Source organism: Strix uralensis, chromosome 19 (genome assembly GCF_047716275.1).
Source record: "Strix uralensis isolate ZFMK-TIS-50842 chromosome 19, bStrUra1, whole genome shotgun sequence".
NCBI lineage: Eukaryota > Metazoa > Chordata > Aves > Strigiformes > Strigidae > Strix > Strix uralensis.
In genome coordinates, this window is record NC_133990.1 from 17,215,413 (window position 1) to 17,231,962 (window position 16,550).

At 54.0% G+C, this 16,550-nt stretch overlaps 1 long non-coding RNA gene across 8 annotated transcripts; it reads left to right on the plus strand.

Moving 5' to 3' along the window:
• The first annotated feature begins 6,081 nt into the window (after positions 1-6,081).
• LOC141952001 (uncharacterized) lies at positions 6,082-15,653 on the plus strand. 8 transcript variants are annotated; one of them, XR_012631516.1, is made up of 8 exons: positions 6,082-6,120; positions 6,487-6,585; positions 6,755-7,976; positions 9,344-9,470; positions 11,338-11,694; positions 11,775-11,884; positions 14,382-14,446; positions 14,544-15,653. It is a non-coding gene; the product is annotated as an uncharacterized LOC141952001 (long non-coding RNA). The 8 variants fall into 8 exon arrangements; XR_012631520.1 differs by having other exon boundaries at positions 7,193-7,976; XR_012631514.1 differs by lacking the exon at positions 6,082-6,120 and adding an exon at positions 6,121-6,278.
• Positions 15,654-16,550: the final 897 nt, after the last annotated feature.

The window sequence follows — 16,550 nt, forward strand, 5'->3', positions numbered from 1 at the left end:
CGAACTTGAGGCAATGGAGCCCCGTTGTGCTCATCTGCAGCTCAGAAGTTGTGTTGGCAGGTGAGTGCTGGCGAGTGGGAGTGGAGGTGGCCGGGGGCAGTACCGGGGCCAGAAGTATCCCCCTCGGGGGGCAACTCTCAGAGAATGGCCAGGAACCAACAACAATCACGTGTCAGGCTAACGCTTTCTTTCCCTAAAAGGCTGCAGAGCCTGGCTGGCTTTTTTACTTTTTCTTTTCCTTCTTTCCCTAAAGCCTTGCAGGTGTGAGTGATGGGCCGCCGCCCGAGCACCTCATGTCAAATGCAATGGAGAAGTAGCTTGCACTTCCACCGGGATCAGTCTTTCTCCAAGAGTTTCTTCAGATCTTGTATGTAGCTAAAAATCCCAGGTGAAGACTCAATTACCCTTCGGAAATACTAATTACGATTCGTATTGTGGTAGCGCTGAGGAAACCAGTGCCACATTCCATTTGACATGGACTCACCTACAGAGATCATCCCTGTGCTAAGTCCTTAAAGACATATATGCACGAGACCCAGACAAGGGTCGTTAAACCCTTTTGACAGCTGGGGAGCCAAGGCAGAAAGGCGCGTGTGCCGGTAGTAGTGCTCCCGTGGTAAAGGTTACACTGCTCCGACCCGCTCTTCAGTATTCTCTGGTTCCTTCCTCTGCCCCTTGCAGGTGTTCGACAGTGTCCTTTATCCCTGAGGTAACCCCTTGGGTTCCCCATGTTTGTTGTATTTCTGTTTAAGCATTTTCTCAGGTTCATGCACTCGTGGTCGCCACACACTAGTTCTGGGGTCTTCTCTGCCCGGTTAAAATCCCCTGCTCGTATGGCTTCTTGTCGTGTTACTGACAACAGTGGAGGCGGTTCAGCCTGAGCAGCGACTGTCCTCGTTAGTTGGCAGTGCTCACGATCTTCATACTATGTCTGCGTTTCATTCTCTTTTGGGGGAAAAAAAAAGTCCAGTTAATCAGTTTTACTGACTGTGCATGCGCCGCGGCGGCCCCGGGACTGGAGGACTGGCAGCTCCTAGAGCGCGAGTTCGGGGGACTGAGGGGCACTTCAGGCGGTTAATCCCGGTGCTGGTCGCTATAGTTACCGCGGGGGGGGTGGGGTGTAGCGTGGGCCGGGCTGGAGGAGCCCCCGGGGCGGGCAGTGAGGCTGCGGGCAGCGGCCCCTCCCTGTCCGGGGCGGTGCTGGAGGAGGAGCCGGTGCGAGCCGAGGGAGCAGCAGAGAGAAGGGGAGCGGGGCCGCGCGGTCGGTCGCCTGGCGGCTGCCGGGGAAAGCCGCGACGGGGGGGGCCTCGCGGTGCGGCGGGACCGGGGGCAGAAGCCGCTCGTTCTGTCCTCTCTTCCCTCTAGCCGTGCCTCTGTTCGTTCCCTGGCCCTCTGATGACGTGTTTACTTGGTTCAGATCCCCTCGGGATTTAATCTTCGTGTCCCCAATCCTTTTTCTGTCTCTCTGGCTCTCTCGGGACAGTTCTCCTCCCAGTCACGATGCCTCCCAAGACCTTCCTTGTGGTCCGGTTGCGTCCTGTAGCACTTTGTGGGGCCATCTTTGAGCCACAAACGAACTCATTTGTTCCTCTGTGCTAGCCAGGATTCCCGTGTTTAGTTCCCAGCCACCCAAGACCACCTGTACTCTGCTCAGGTGATCACCCGAGTTCCTCCTGGTTGTCCCTCAGCCTTCGTTTATCCATTAACCCCGCCCCCACGATCCCTCTCCTCACAGCCGCAGTGCCTGCTGAGACCTCCCTCGATCTCCGCAGCCCCTTGAGGCACTCGATCTCCTTTTCTCTCTCTCTCGTACTGTCAGAGCCTCCCTCCTTTCTTTGCTGTGCAGTGCTCCTTTTTCTCTCTGCCATCGAGGGTGTCTCCGTTTGGTTGTTCTCTGTCATCTGTAGTTTGCCCAGCTGCCCTCCTGAGACTCCAGGGCCCTCGCTGTGTCTGCAAGGCTTCTTTTCTTATCCTGCCCCCTCCTAACTCCTCTACTCTCTATAACAATGTCTTCCGAGTCCTTTTGCGTACTCCACCGCACTCTTGTGGCACTTTAGCTCCCTTTGGATTTTGTTTTTTGGTGCTCTTCAGAGCACTCTTCTCTTACTCTCTGGCGTGTCAGCCTGCACACGTATGTGGGTTGGAACTGCCCTGCCTGGGGGCACAGTGATGTCGGTCAGGGGAAGAATAGCACTAAGAGTCTGTAGTTAATGTTGATTTGCCTGGACTGATTAGGTACAGCCCCCTCAGAGCAAGTAGCCCTGAGCAGCAGGCAAGGATGTCACGGGGATGACCGGAGCTATCTGGGAGAGGCTGCGGGAGTGGTAGTTGAACAGATGGAATCTCAAAGGTGTTAAGGCTTGTGTGTGTAGGGCTTAATGCTGTTTTGTTTTTATGTTTTTTTTAATGGCAGGCTGTAATGAGAGCCTAGACGGTGTTCCTACATGGAGTCAAGAACTCTGGAATTGTTAAGCTGTCACTCAGCATCCTAAAAATTTTTTTCAGATCCAGAGGGACAATATATGCACCAAGGAGTGACAGAGGCAGCGAGCAGAGCACTGTAAGAAGGTGGGTCAGCGTGTGATGTCGGAGGAGTAGATGTGACTGTTTGCTACATGACTAGCTTATCGTTTTTTTTTTTTTTTTTTTTTTTTTTATTTTGAAGGTGCAAAGCAATGAGCAAAGCAGGATATCAGCACCGGAGGTGTCTTGGGCAAGGTGAGACGAGTGGGCTGAAGTAGCAGTTATTTTTCAGGTGTCGTACTATTGGTGAAGCTAGAAGCATCTCCTGTTGTCTGTGTCTAACAGGTGGTACCCAGGCCTCGACGTGGCGACTGGTAAATGTCAGAGGCAGGGTGGGTGAGCGGCTAAGGTAACGGGGCAGGAGATGGCAGTTGGTGTGGGCAGGCTGCAGGTTCAGCTTGTGCCTCTCACTTTGGTTTTTGCAGGTGCCACATGTAGGCTGGGAGGGGCGAAGCCACGTGCCGCTGAGCAGTCCAGGACAGTGAGGCGGTTGTCAGCTGGGTCAGGGTTTTCGTGCAGAGAATCACGTGGCAGCTCGATGAAGCATTTCTCTTTGGTTTTGCAGGTGCCGTGCAGGCTGCCTTTGGAATCGGATGAGTGTTTGAGGTGAGCTGGGTAGTAGAGAGGAGGAGCACGGGACTGGTGATTTCTCACAAGCACAGTGGTAGCTCTCTGTCTTTTGGTATCGTAGGTACCACGGGCCACGCTGGCCGCAGCGTCCGACACTGGACTCTGCGCAGAGCAGCTGAGCGGAAAGCCCCGTGGCTGTTGAGGTGGAGGGTGTTGTGGCAGAGGTGTGTCAGCTGACGTGATGCTGACTGCTGGCACTGTTTTTTTTTTTTTAGATGATGAAGAGGAACCTGGCAGCTGCAGGAATATCCTGGTTAGCTGATGCGGTTTTTGTTGAGGATGGATTCAGACCCCCGGCCCTCTGACAGCTGAGTTAAGGGATCAGGGACCGCTGCCCTACAGTGTCTAATCTTGACTTCAGTTAGAAAGAGACTTTACAAAATGGAAACCTTTCTCAAGGAAGTTTCATTTTATGAACTTCCCATCAGAATGGATCTTCAGAGATGATGTATTTGGCAGTAGTACTCTTGGGCGGTGCAGCTGGCCCGACGTCCCTGCTAATTATGGAACACACCAAATCCCCCTCCCCTCGTCAAGTTGTACATGTGTATTTTGGAGATAGACAGTCTAATTGTATCAGCTCACAGCTGGGCGAGTTCAGGGAATGCAAAAGGAAAATCAAATACTTACACATCTAATAAAAACGCTTCTATAAGCATATGCCCACCTTTACACTAAAGAGTGAAGGACTGAGCTTTATTCTTTATTCTTTGTTTTACCCTTTAAAGTTTTACATTTCACTTCTGATTTTATTGACCCAGCAAGCAGGGTGTGCAGCAGCAGCAGCAGCACAAGGGTCGCGGTGGATCCGTCAGCCGTAGGTTGTGATGACGGTGTGACCTCGTCCTGCAGCCTCACAGGGTTCCCTCCCTGCAGCCCTGCTGTAAGGACGGGATGAGACATTCTGATACCAGCAAGAGCGTTTGCTTTTATGGGCAGGATGTGCTCGGGATCGTATCGATCAGCCTTGCTGGTGATTTCAGGAGTTGAAATTGCTCTGGCCTTGCCAGGGTGTGTTGTATGTGGAGCTGACCTCTTCCCAGAGCGTCCTCCCCGAGCTCCACTGCTATCCTGTCCCTTATTCTGATGGAACTTTCTTCTGTGTTATTTTTTCAAGATGCTGGAATAGGATTTGGGCTTTCTGTTTTTCAGGTATGTTGTCAGTGTCTCCTGATGCTCGGCCAGGTTTGCCTGGCGGCCGTTAACCCCTTGACAGCAGGGACAGCCCTCTGTCACTGCCACGGCACAAAAATGCCCCAAGCACCCTGATTCTGGGTCTGCAATGGGAGGAAAAAACCCTTAAATTTGGGGCTACTGGGAAAGCCAAACCTGCCTGGATTGGTGCAGCTGGAGAACAGAAAACCCATTTTCATGCACAAAACCAAAAATCACCAATTTTGATGTGGAAAAGTGCTGAAAAAAACCGGAGTGGAGTATTTCGGAAAAGCACAAAACCCCCAGGTTTTGTATTACAGAAATAAAAAAAAACAAAACCAGACCCAATTTGAGGAAAATCTGGGGTGAGATGCCGGCTGTTTGAGGGCATTGCGGGGGGTTCTCTGGTGAGGATTATCCGGTACGGGTCAGTTTTTCCAGAGTGGATCATCTGTTGGGGTTGACCCAGGTGAGTGGTTAAAAATCGCTTATTCCAGCCCGGCGATCGGTCGTGCCCGCTAGCGCGGGCGCGTTAGTGCTCGTTGCTGCCACGGTGTGGCAAAAAGCAGGTATTGCAGACCGGAATTCTCTCCTCCCCCCCCCCCCCTCGCGCCCAGCGCGCATGCGCGGCTCCTGGCTCCGCTCCCACCCCCGCTGGCTCCGCCCCCGCCCAGCGCGCACGCGCGGCTCCTGGCTCCGCCCCCGTCCACGCTGGCTCTGCCCCCCCGCCCAGCGCGCATGCGTGGCTCCTGGGTCCGCCCCTGCACCCCACTGGCTCCGCCCCCGCTGACTCCGCCCCCGCCCAGCACGCATGCGCGGCTCCTGGCTCCGCCCCGCCCCCCCGCCCACGCTGGCTCCGCCCCCCCGCAGACTCTGGCTCCGCCCCCATCCAGCGCGCACGCGTGGCTCCTGGCTCCGCCCCGTCCACGCTGGCTCCTCCCCCCGCCCAGCGCGCATGCGCGGCTCTTGGCCCCGCCCCCTCCCCGTCTCCGCCCTCGCCCCGCTGGCTCCGCTCCCCACCCGGCGCGCATGCGCGGCTCCTGGCCACAGATATTGGCTCCGCCCCCCGCCCACGCCGACCCGTCCCCGCCCAGCGCGCATGCGCGGCTCCTGGCCCCGCCCCCCGTCCACGCTGGCTCCGCCCACCACCCGGCACGCATGCGCGGCTTCTGGCTCCGCCCCGTCCACGCTGGCTCCGCCCCCCGCCCACGCTGGCTCCGCCCCCGCACAGCGCGCATGTGCAGCTACTGGCTCCGCCCCCACTTACGCTGGCTCCGCCCCCGCCCAGCGCGCATGCGCAGATATTGGCTCCGCCCCCCCGCCCACGCCGACCCGTTCCCGCCCAGCGTGCATGCGCAGCTCCTGGCTCCGCCCCACCGCAGACGCTGGCTCCGCCCCCAGCCAGCGCGCATGCGCGGCTCCTAGTCCCGCCCCCATCCACGCTGGCTCCGCCCCCCGCCCCCGCCGGCTCCGCCCCTGCCCAGCGCGCATGCGCGTCTCATGGCTCCGCCCCCCCGCAGACGCTTGCTCCGCCCCCCACCCAGCGCGCATGCGCGGCTCCTAGTCCCGCCCCCATCCACGCTGGCTCCGCCCCCCGCCCCCGCTGGCTCCGCCACCGCCCAGCGCGCATGCGCGGCTCCTGGCTCCGCCCCATCAACGCTGGCTCCTCCCCCCGCCCAGCGCGCATGCGCGGCTCCTGGCCCCGCCCCCTTCCCCCGGCTCCGCCCTCGCCCCGCTGGCTCCGCTCCCCACCCGGCGCGCATGCGCAGCTGCGTCCCCGGGATTGAGGGGCACTTTAGGCGTTTAATAACGGTCTTGGTCGCTATAGTTACCGCGGGGGGGGGGGGGGGGGGGGGGGGGGGGTAGCGTGGGCCGGGCTGGAGGAGCCCTCGGGGCGGGCAGTGGCCCATCCCTGTCTGGGGCGGTGCTGGAGGAGGAGCCGGTGCGCGCCGGGGGAGCAGCAGAGAGAAGTTGAGCGGGGTCGCGCGGTCGGTCGCCTGGCGGCTGCCGGGAAAACCGCGACGGGGCGGGGGCCGCGCGGTGCGGCGGGACCGGGGGCAGAAGCCCCTCCGCGGCCGGGCCGGGCGGTGGCGGCGCTGCCCAGAGCCGCGCTGTGGCGCGCGGGGCTGCGTTCGGCCGGGCTTGTAAGAGCTGGGAGACACCCGCGTATTCTTTTAGGGGGAGGACTGGAGCTACAGAAGAAGAAGGGAGGAGAGAAGGAGAAAGAAGGGTCTGAAGTGGTAAATTTCCCTGGCAGCGCTGAGAGCGAGAGCTGTGGTGAGTCCTGGGACCACGGGGTCCTGTTGCCCCCTGAGTGCATGTGAGCCCTCCCCTGTTGCCCTCTCTATCCCACACTGATGTGATTTTTTTTTTTTTTGCTTCCCTTTACCTCTGCTCTCCTCTCTTCTGTCCTGCTCCCTCTCCCTCTTTCTCTCTCTTCTTCTAGCTCTGCCTTTTTCTTTTTCTCTCCATGATATTGTCCTGCTTCTTCTCCTTTTTTTTTTCATTCTCTGTCTCGCTCCTGTAACCTAGCGCTGGTTTTTTCCTTTTCCCATTCTTTGTCCTGATTGGCATCGATCCCTTTTCTCCCACAACTTCTCTGGCCTGTTCCCACTCATTCTTTTTCTCTCTGTGCCTGCACGTGCCACTATGTGTCCTTGACTGTCTATTGCCCTCCCCCCTTCTCCATCTCTATCTCTTTGTCTTGCTCACTGACGCCCACCCCCCTAATTCTCCCTGTCCCCGTCCTCCACCCTCTTCACCTCACCCTCGCTCGGACCCTTTGTGCTGCTCCCTGCCTCGGCTATTGATTGCTTCATGTGTCCCTGTCTTTTCTCACGCTCCACCTCTTTGTCATTCTCTTTGTTGCTTTTGTTGGTTCCAGGCCAGCATCCTGCTCTGTGTCCCTCTCCCTTCCGCAGTCATCTCCTGCTCTCTGGCTCCCTGTCCCTCACCTCTCTTCTAGATGCCTCTGTCCTGCCTCCTCTGTTTTCTGATCCCTCTGGCCTGCTACCCATCGCTGGCTTGGCGTTCTTTCTCCACCTCTCTGCCTCGGTCCTATCCCTCTCCTCATCTCTCGGTTGCTGCTGTTCCTTTCTCCATCACTGCCTTGCTGCCTGTCCCTTTTCTCTTCTTCTCTCTGTCCTCCATCCTCTCCCAAACATTTTGCCTGTAGAGCTCCATACCACTGCCCATCCCATTGTTTCTTGCTATATCCCCCTGCCCAGCTCAGTGTCCCGTTATTTCTTGTGTTGTGCTCCCTGGCTTTTTTCAAATCCTGCAGCCCAGCCATGGTTTTAATCTCTCCCTCTAGTTGTCCTGATCTGTGTGGGTTTTTCTCTCTCTTATTTCCTCAACCACTCCAGCTTGTTCTGTACCTTTTGTACCGCTCTCGCTCCTCTTTTCAGTCCATTTCTCTCTCGATCCATCTGTTCTGCTCCTTGCTTATCAGTTTCTCTCTCTTTCCTCTGTCCTACTCCTGCACATAGTGTGTGATTGAGTGAGGTTCCATGTCTAGCAGGCCTCATCTCGTAAGAGCTGTGAGACGCCTACATATTCTCTGAAGTGGAGGACAGCCAGGCAACTGGAGCTACAGAAGAGGAAGGGAGAAGACAAAGAGAAGGAAGAGTCTGACCTGTCAAATTCTCCCAGCAGCACTGAGAGCTGTGGTAAGTCCTAAGCGCTCGGGGCCCTCTCATCCCTCTTGTGTGTCCTGGTCCCTCCCTGTCTTTCTCCTAGACTCCTCTCTTTCTGATGCTGCTCAGGTTTTTTTGCTCACCTGTATCTTCCTTCTCCATCTTGCTTGGAGCAGCTCCCTGTCCCCATCTTGTAGGTCATCCCTCTCTCTGCCCTGTACCCTGCCACTATTGTTGCCTTTCTCGATCTCTCTCTGTCCAGCTCCCTGTCCCTATTGATTAATTCCTCCCTCTTCTTCTTGCACCTGCTGCTATTCCCTGCGATCTCCATCTCTCTCTGTTCGACTCCCTGTCCCCAGTTTTTCATTCCTACCTCCACCCCTCATAGCCTGTCTGGCCTTTTTCCTCGGTGTCTTTCTCTCTGGCTGACTCCCTTCTGCTATTTTTTATTGCCTCCCTATCCATCTTGTTGCCCATCGCTCTTTTGTCTTCTCTCTCCATGTCTCTCTGTCTGTCTTCCAGTCACTGTTCTTTAATTCCTCCCTCTTCCCTGTAGCTTGCTGCTATTTTTTTTCCCATTCTCCATCATGCTCTGTCTGATGCCCTGTCCCTATTTATCAATTCCTCCCCCTCTGCCTTGCAGCCTGTCTCTTTTCCCCATTTAATTTTTGCGTGTGTCTCTGTCTGGCTCCTTGTCCCTGGTTTTTTAATTCCTTCCTCTGTGCCCCATACCCCGTGTGATCTTTTCTCTTGTGTGGTCTGTTTCTGGCTGGCGCTCTGTTACTATTCAGTAATTCCTCTCTTGACGCCTTGTAGTCTGTTGCTTTTGTCCTTTCTCCATCTCACTGTCTCTGTTTCCTCTGTTTTAGAATTCCCCCCCTCTTCTTTCTGTATGCATTGGTATTAGTTTTTGTCTCCAGGTCTGTTTTTTACTGTCTCTCTGTCCCTGTTTCCTAATTCTTCCTTCTCTGCCCTGTAACATGTAGCTCTGTGGTTTGATTTGTGTTCCTCCCCTGCCCTTTCCCTCCATTGTTTTCTGTCCTGACTCCCCATCGCTGATGCTTTTTCCTCCCTCTGTGCCCTGTTCTTTGTAGCTTTGTCTTTTGCCATCTCTCGGTCTAGCTCCCTGCCCCTATTCTTTTTTCCTCCGTGTCTGTTGTGCTGCCCATCCCAGGTTTTTTTTCTGCATCTCTGTCCTGCTCCTCATCCTTCTTTGTTGGTCTCTGTCCTGCTCCTTCTTCCTCTTTCTGCTGCCTCTTTTCTTCTCTCCCTGTTGCTTCTTTCTCCGTATCCGTGTCAGGCTCCCTGTCCCCATCCTCTCACCACCCCATTCCTTGCCTCTTGTTTTCTCGCTACCCCCATACTGGCCAGCTGGCTGCCCCTTTTCTCCTGTCTTCTAGTGTCCTGCACCCTGCTCCTCATTTTTGGCAGTCTCCAGCTGTGCCCAGCAGCCTGTTGCTCCAGGAGCCGACTGACTGACTGTTCCCTGCTGGCCTGAGGAGTGTGGCTCTGGGAACAAGCGCCCAGGTGTGCCAGGGTCAGGGGGAGCATTAGGGGCCCTGAGCCCAGGAGCAGACTCCCTTCTGGGACTTGTTATGTGTGTGACTGAATAAACACTTGCTGTCTGCTGGCTGCCTTTTGTGCTTCCTTTGCCCCAGGCAAGGGGCTGTGAGGGAGCCCAGGGGAGGGGTGATGATGCACTGTGGGGGTGGGGGGATGGCCTCCAGCTGTGGGCTGGAGCTGGAGGGGCCCCAGGTGTGGGCAATGAGGCTGATGGCAGTGGCCCCTCCCTGTAAAGGGGTTGCTCCAGGTGGAGGGGTGGGTGCTGCTGTTGAAAGCAGGAGAGCCCTCAGAGGGGTCGGTGTAAACCAAGGGAGGAGCAGAGCAGTCACTGAGTGTTGCTTGGCTGTGGCTGCACCAAGGGAGAAGGTGAGTGGAGCTGTGCAATCAACTGGCAGCTCCTGGGGAAGGAACTCATGGAGAGGATGGTGGTGTTTGCAGGGTGGCAATGGGGTGGCACAGAGCAACGGGGGGACACTGCTCGGTGTTGAAGCCGGTGGCAGGGACACTGTGGGGCAGGCTGTCCAGGGCTGCGCCTGGTGGGGCTTCTGGGTGTATTGGTGGGGGTTGGGAGGGGTGAACAATGGTGTCCCTGCAGGGTCAGAAAGTAGGGAAAGCTGCCTCTCACAACATAGCAGGAGCTGTAGTCCTGGTGTATGGGGTTTCTGGTCAGCCATGTTGGTTCCCTGGGGCGTGCTGGGACATGTGGTCTTCCAGCACTTGACTTGCAGGCGGCCATGCTGTGTTTGCCAGCACGTGCCAGGAGCTGTAGGTTTTGCAGACTTGGCTGCCAGGCAGCTGCATTGCTCACGGGCGTGCATAGCACAGCATAGTCCTTGCTAACACTACGGCCCCTGTAACGCAGCACGAGGGATAGTTTTGTTACTGCTTTCATGTGGTTTCCTGCGGGCTTCTGGCTGCTCCCCAAAAAGCTTTGTGCCCATACCTCGAGAGTGCGTGCGCAGTGGCTCACCGCCCCACATCCAACGAACAGTACTGCCGCTCGGCCGCTGCTCGTGTGGGGTGTGGCGCTTGCCTGTGCTCACTGCTGCTGTCTGGCAAACGCAACATGGTACTGCAGGTGGGCGACGCAGAGGTGCCCCCATGCCCCACACTGCCACCCACCAGTAACATCAACGTGATGCTCCAATGCCTGTGGGGTGGTGCGGCCACACTTGGTGCTGCCTCCTGGTAAGGAAATGCTGCCGCCACCCCACGTGCACGCTGTCGGTGGGCGCTCGGCGTGCAAAGTGCAGGACTGCAGTGCCAGCACTGCACGGGTGCACAGCACTGCCAGAGCTGGCTTTCCTGCTGCCGCAGTATGATGACTTGCTGGGGTGTGATTCCTGGTGGTGGGTGAGGGCCAAGGCCACTGCTGAGGCCAGCAAGCCCCTTTGGCAGGTGTGGGGGCACCTCCTGCCTGCTGGCCACATGGCAGTGGTGGGACAGGAAGCTTCACACCACCTGCTGTGTCATGCCTCCACTCTGCTGGAGGTGATCTGGGCCGGCGGAGCCCCAGAGAGTTACCTGAGAGCTGGTAGAAAGGAAGAGGGGAAGAAGATGGGTGTCCCTGCCAGGGGTTGGTGCTGGGTGCCTCCCCAGCTTGCCAGAGCTCCCCTTGAGCTGGTACTGGCCTCACCCGCACCGTGCAGCTGGCCCCAGCTCTCGCACCTCCCCTGAAGCCTGTCCCATAGCCCCAGGTCACCCCCAAGCCCTGTGGGGATGGCAGCAAGCTGGCCCTTGGTGCATCTGCAGAAGCCCCTGTGGAAGGAGGGCTCCGGCCAGGGGTGATCTATGGTAATAATGGTAGTCGCTTCATCTTTCCTTCTCCCAGAGGCCGCACTGAGGCTGTGCTTGCCTGTTCCTTCCCTGGGGATGCTGCTGACTGGACCCACCTCAGAACTGTGTGGGGTGTCTCTGCCTGGCCTTGTGCTCCTCTCAGCATAGAGGTGAAAAGGGACAGGCCCCTGGGATGTTTTCTGGATATGGACAGGAGCTGCCACAGCTGAAGCTGGAGAGGCTGGAGAAAGGGAATGAAGAAGGAAATCAAGGCCATCTGGGCAGCACCCGCCTCCCACTGCAGGAAGAGAGAACCTGCCTCTCTGGATGAGGAAGCAGCCCTCTTCATAGTCCGCAGCAAGCCAGACCGCCAACGTGCACCATAGGGTCTGTGTGCGTCACCCCAAGTGCGGTACGGCCGCAGTGAGTGAGGCTGCATGAACAGGAAGCCGTGTCTCGTAAGAACTGAGAGACACCCACGTATTCTTTTAGGGGGAGGACAGCCAAGCGACTGGAGCTACAAAAGAGGAAGGGAGGAGAGAAGGAGAAAGAAGGCTCTGAACTGGCAAATTTTCCTGGCAGCGCTGAGAGCGACGGCTGGGGTGAGTCGCAGACCCTCAGGGCCCTGTCGCCCCTCTTGTGCGTTTTGGGCTCTCCCCTGGCCCCCTCTCTATCCCACACTGCTGTGATGTTTTTGCTTCCCTTTACTCTCCTTCTTCTCTCCTGCTCCCACTCCCTCTTGTTGTGTCTTTTTCTAGCTCTCCCTTTTTCTTTTTCTCTAGATGCCTTTGTTCCTCTCCCTCTCCTTCCTTTTTTTCATCCTCCACCTCTCTCCTGTAGCCTAGTGCTGGTTTTTTCCTTTTCCAGTTCTCGGTCCTGATCGGCATTGGTCTGTTTTTGCCCACAACTTCTCTGACCTGTTCCCTGGCGTTCTTTTCCTCTCCGTGCCTGTCTGTGCCGCTCCATGTCTCTGAGTTGCTCTCTCTCCCTCCTCCCCTGGCATTCTGTATCCCTTTACCTTGGTCATTGATGCCCACCCCCCTTATTCTATATCTTGGTGTCCCTCTTTTCCTCCCTGTTTATCTCATCCTTTCTCTGACCCTTTGTGCTTCTCCCTGTCTCAATTATTTATTGCTTCATCTCTCTGTCCTGTTCTCTGTCTCTGTTCTTTGTCGTACTCCACCTCTCTGTCATTCTCTGTTGCTCTTTGCTCTCTAATCCAGCATCCTGCTCTGTGTCCCTCTCTCTTCTGCAGTGGTCTCCTGCTCTCTGGCTCCCTGTCCCTCACCTGTCTTCTAGATCTCTGTCTCTTCTCTCTCTTCTTGATTCTCTAGTTTCCTATCTTGCACTGTCCTTTGTTTTTCTATCTCTCTGACTCTGTCCAGTCACTCTATCCATTTCTCTAATGTTTCTTTCTCCATCTCTGCCTCACCCCCTTTCTTCTTTGTCTTAGTTACTCCATCCTCTCCCTAACCATTTGAATGTGTATCTCCATATCATGGCTTGTCCCATCACTATATCCCCCTGTCAAGCTCCCTGTCCCATTAACTCTCACTATATCCCCCTGTCAAGCTCCCTGTCCCATTATTCCCCTCTGTCCTTCTCTCTGCCCCTTTTTCCTCATCCTGCAGCGTACCACAGTTTTCTTGTTGTCCCTCTCTTTGCCCTGATCTGTCTGTCTTTCTCTTACTCTATCAACCCTTCTGGCTTCTTCTCCATCTATTTCTCTCCTCTCCTCCCACCTTCCTTATTCCCCTCATTTAATTTCTCTCTCTTTCTGTCCTTTTTGCTCCCCTCTCATCACTTTCTCTCTATTTCCATCTCTCTTGCTCCCTGACTCTGTTTTTCTTCCACCATGCCCCAGCAGGACTCCTCATCCCTTTTATAGTGATTTCTCCATCTCACTGTGCTTTGTTCTTTACTCCTATCCAGAACACGGTTCTGTTAGAAGTTAGGTAGCATGCGTGGTCTTGCTAGAAAAGAAGCGTAACCCCGTAGCATTTCATTTTTTTCATAGGAAACTAAAGCACATCCTTTTGGATAATGATATTGTTATTGCATTTAGCTGATTGGTTAGTACAGGTTAGTACAGTTAGTATTGGTTATTTAGCTGATAGCTTAGTACAATATCTGTCTTTTTCTATCTATACCACCTCAGAAAAGCTAATTTTAATTCCCTACCCAGTCACATCGTTGATGCAATAGATGTAGCGAGAGAGCAGATATTGTCATTTCCAGTAAGGGTCACTTTCTTCAAACAGCACTTTCCATTCAGTAAACTTAAGGCAGGTGAGAAAACTTGCTTCTGCTCCCCTGGCTGCTTTTGTGCCTTCTGGTGGTTCACCCCTCCCCTTTCCCAGGTGATTGTGGTCAGGGTGGTGGGTGGGGCCTGGGGTATATAAACCACAGCCTCTCCTCAGGGTGGTCATTCTGCTCTTGGGCCTCTCTGAGGTCAGTGCTCTAGTGGTCCTTGTGTAAATAGCAGCTTTTGAGCTGTCAAAGCTCTTTGGGCAGGTGTGTTTTGATAACCACAGAAATAGAGCTACCCAAGGTAAGAGTTTCAGGATCAGTCAAGGTTCAGCAGCATATATAAGAGGAGGTGCAGTGGCACGTAGTGGTTTATTTTCAGGTAAGTAATTTTGTATTAAGTGGTGGTGGGTGTGTGTGTTTAAGATGGCTTAATAGCATATGTGTTGTATTTTCCTGGCTTTTCTAACTTTATTGAAGATGGGAGCTTGTTTTTTTCCCTAGTATTGCTGTACACATTGTAAGTTGTTGATATCATCTGTCTAAATAGGACCAAAGATGAGATAATGTAGCAAGGGTTAGAATGAGCATCTTGTGTGCATTTGTATATGGAATTTTAGCATTTCTCAGAAAAGGGGCAGGGATGTAAGGTGCAGGGTCTTTCAGGGTACAGGATGGCTCATTGCCTTTCCTAATTCCCTGCAGAGAACCATGTTGTTTTGCAGGTGCTGTGTAGGCAGCCTTTGGAATAGGATGAGCATTTGAAATGAGCTGGGGTAGTAGAGAGGAGGAGCACGGCCCCAGTGTTTTCACACAAGCACAACTACGATGTTTTGTCTTTTGATGTCATAGGTGCCACAAGCGATGATCGCCGTAGTGTCCAACACCGAAACCGGTACGGAGCAGATGAGCAGAAAGTCTGATGCTTTTGAGAAGGAGCATGTTGCACAAGAGGGCTGTGTCAGCTAACATGGTGCTGACTCCTGGTGCTGTTTTTGTGCAGATGATGAAGAGGAACTGTGGCAACTGAGGCATGGACTCCCGAAGAAATCCAGAGAGAAAAAGAGAGAGAAAGAGAGAGTTTATTGTTACAATGATACATGCTTATGCTCTCGGATGCTGTTGGTAAAGCTCTTACTTCATAGTTAACAAATCAGCAATTAGACAGCTATCAGCCTTTTCTCCTATCAGCATAAGACCACTCTGACACGCGCTGTGCTGACCAATCACCCTCTCGTTCACGCGCTGTTCTCGCGGTAGCATCTTCTCACAGTCCAGTACTTTTCCACAGTTTAGTGTTGCAGCTTGAAGTGCTAAGGCTTGGACAATAAGCCCAAGCCAGAGTTGACCTATAGATGAATCCTGTACATTTTATAACTGATAACCATTGTGCTAATAGGTATTATACTAAGTTATAGCGAACCAACTATTCTGATGTAAAAGGTGGGAATACTGAAGCCTGAGCAACAGGCCCTGAACTGAAACTGCTAACTCCATATGTAGTCATTAGTGAAATATGCATAGAAGATGTAGCTTAAACATCATAAAACATGCCTATCTTGAATGTATCCTTATATTTCTTTATGTGTGAGCAAGATAACAAGGCCACAGAAACAGTTGTCTGGCCTTGTGACCTTGCTCGTAAATTAACTAGCTAAGCAGGGAAACTCCCTTAGCTTCTCCCTTAAGCCCTGGCCAGGCTCTGCGGGGGAACCTAACGTGAGATGAAAACCAGCTATTTCTGCTTAAAACAAAGGTGCCAGCTATTCTGGCTTGCTGATTTTTGGGTATATAAGGCTGGACCCGCTCACAGCGACTTTGGAAGCCTCACCTACGGGTGGACGCACTGCATAGGACTTCCCACTTGCAGGGAAAGGTTCTCCAAATCCTCGCTGTAACCGGGGCTTCCCAGCGACTGCGGATCTGGATGATGGTAACGTATGGAAGTGGTGATGGATCTTTCTTAATCACTATTCTCTCTCTCAAGTAGTAATGATTTGATGCATTACCCTGTATTTTCCTAACTGTTTAAGTGCACTATTCTGTCTTTTCTTACTGTATGTTTTCTGTATTATTCTGTTATATTATTTAGTTATTTCTTGTAAAATACACCTGCTCTTTTCACTCTGGTGTCTGAGTTTAATTGATATCCCTAATCAGCAAAACACAGCTGTCCGTTGTTTTTCCCTGCCACTGTGGCATAACTCAACAGTCTCTTATCTTTCATCCAAGGCCTGTTTTTCATCAAAGACTAGCACTTTCTCAGAGGCTGTGCAAGGTTGGCAGGCCAATGCCTCCCACAAGGAACCTGGTGTCCATAGGAATATCCAGGTTAGCTGATGTGGTTGTTTTGGAAAAATGGCTTCAGACTCCCAGCCCCCAGATAAGTTGAGGGACAGGTGTTTGGGAGAGGCAAAAACTGGAGGCTGAAACAGGGTGGGGGGGCCCAAAATGTGGTAGGAAGCCAGAGGAAAGTAGAGGCAGGAAAAAGTGGAGGCCTAAATGGGGTGGGAGGCCAAAAAAGGGTGGAAGACTGGAGAGTATTAGAGGCCAGAAAAAATTGGAGGCCAAAAAGGGTGGGAGGCTGGAGAGAAGTAGAGGCCAGAAAAAATTGGAGGCTGAAAAGGAGTGGGAGGCCAAGAAAAGGTGGGAGGCTGGAGAGAAGTAGAGGCCAGAAAAAATTGGAGGCCAAAAGGTGTGGGAGACCAGAAAATGGTGGAGGCTATTGATAAGTAGAGGCCAGAAAAAATTGGAGGCCGAGAAGGTGTGGGAGGCCAAAAAATGGTGGGAGGCTGGAGAGAAGTAGAGGCCAGAAAAAATTGGAGGCCGAAAAGGAGTGGGAGGCCAAAAAATGGTGGGAGGCTGGAGAGAAGTAGAGGCCAGAAAAAATTGGAGGCCGAAAAGGAGTGGGAGGCCAAAAAATGGTGGGAGGCTGGAGAGAAGTAGAGGCCAGAAAAAATTGGAGGCCGAAAAGGGGTGGGAGGCCAAAAAGGTGTGGGAGGCTGGAGAGAAGTTGAGGCC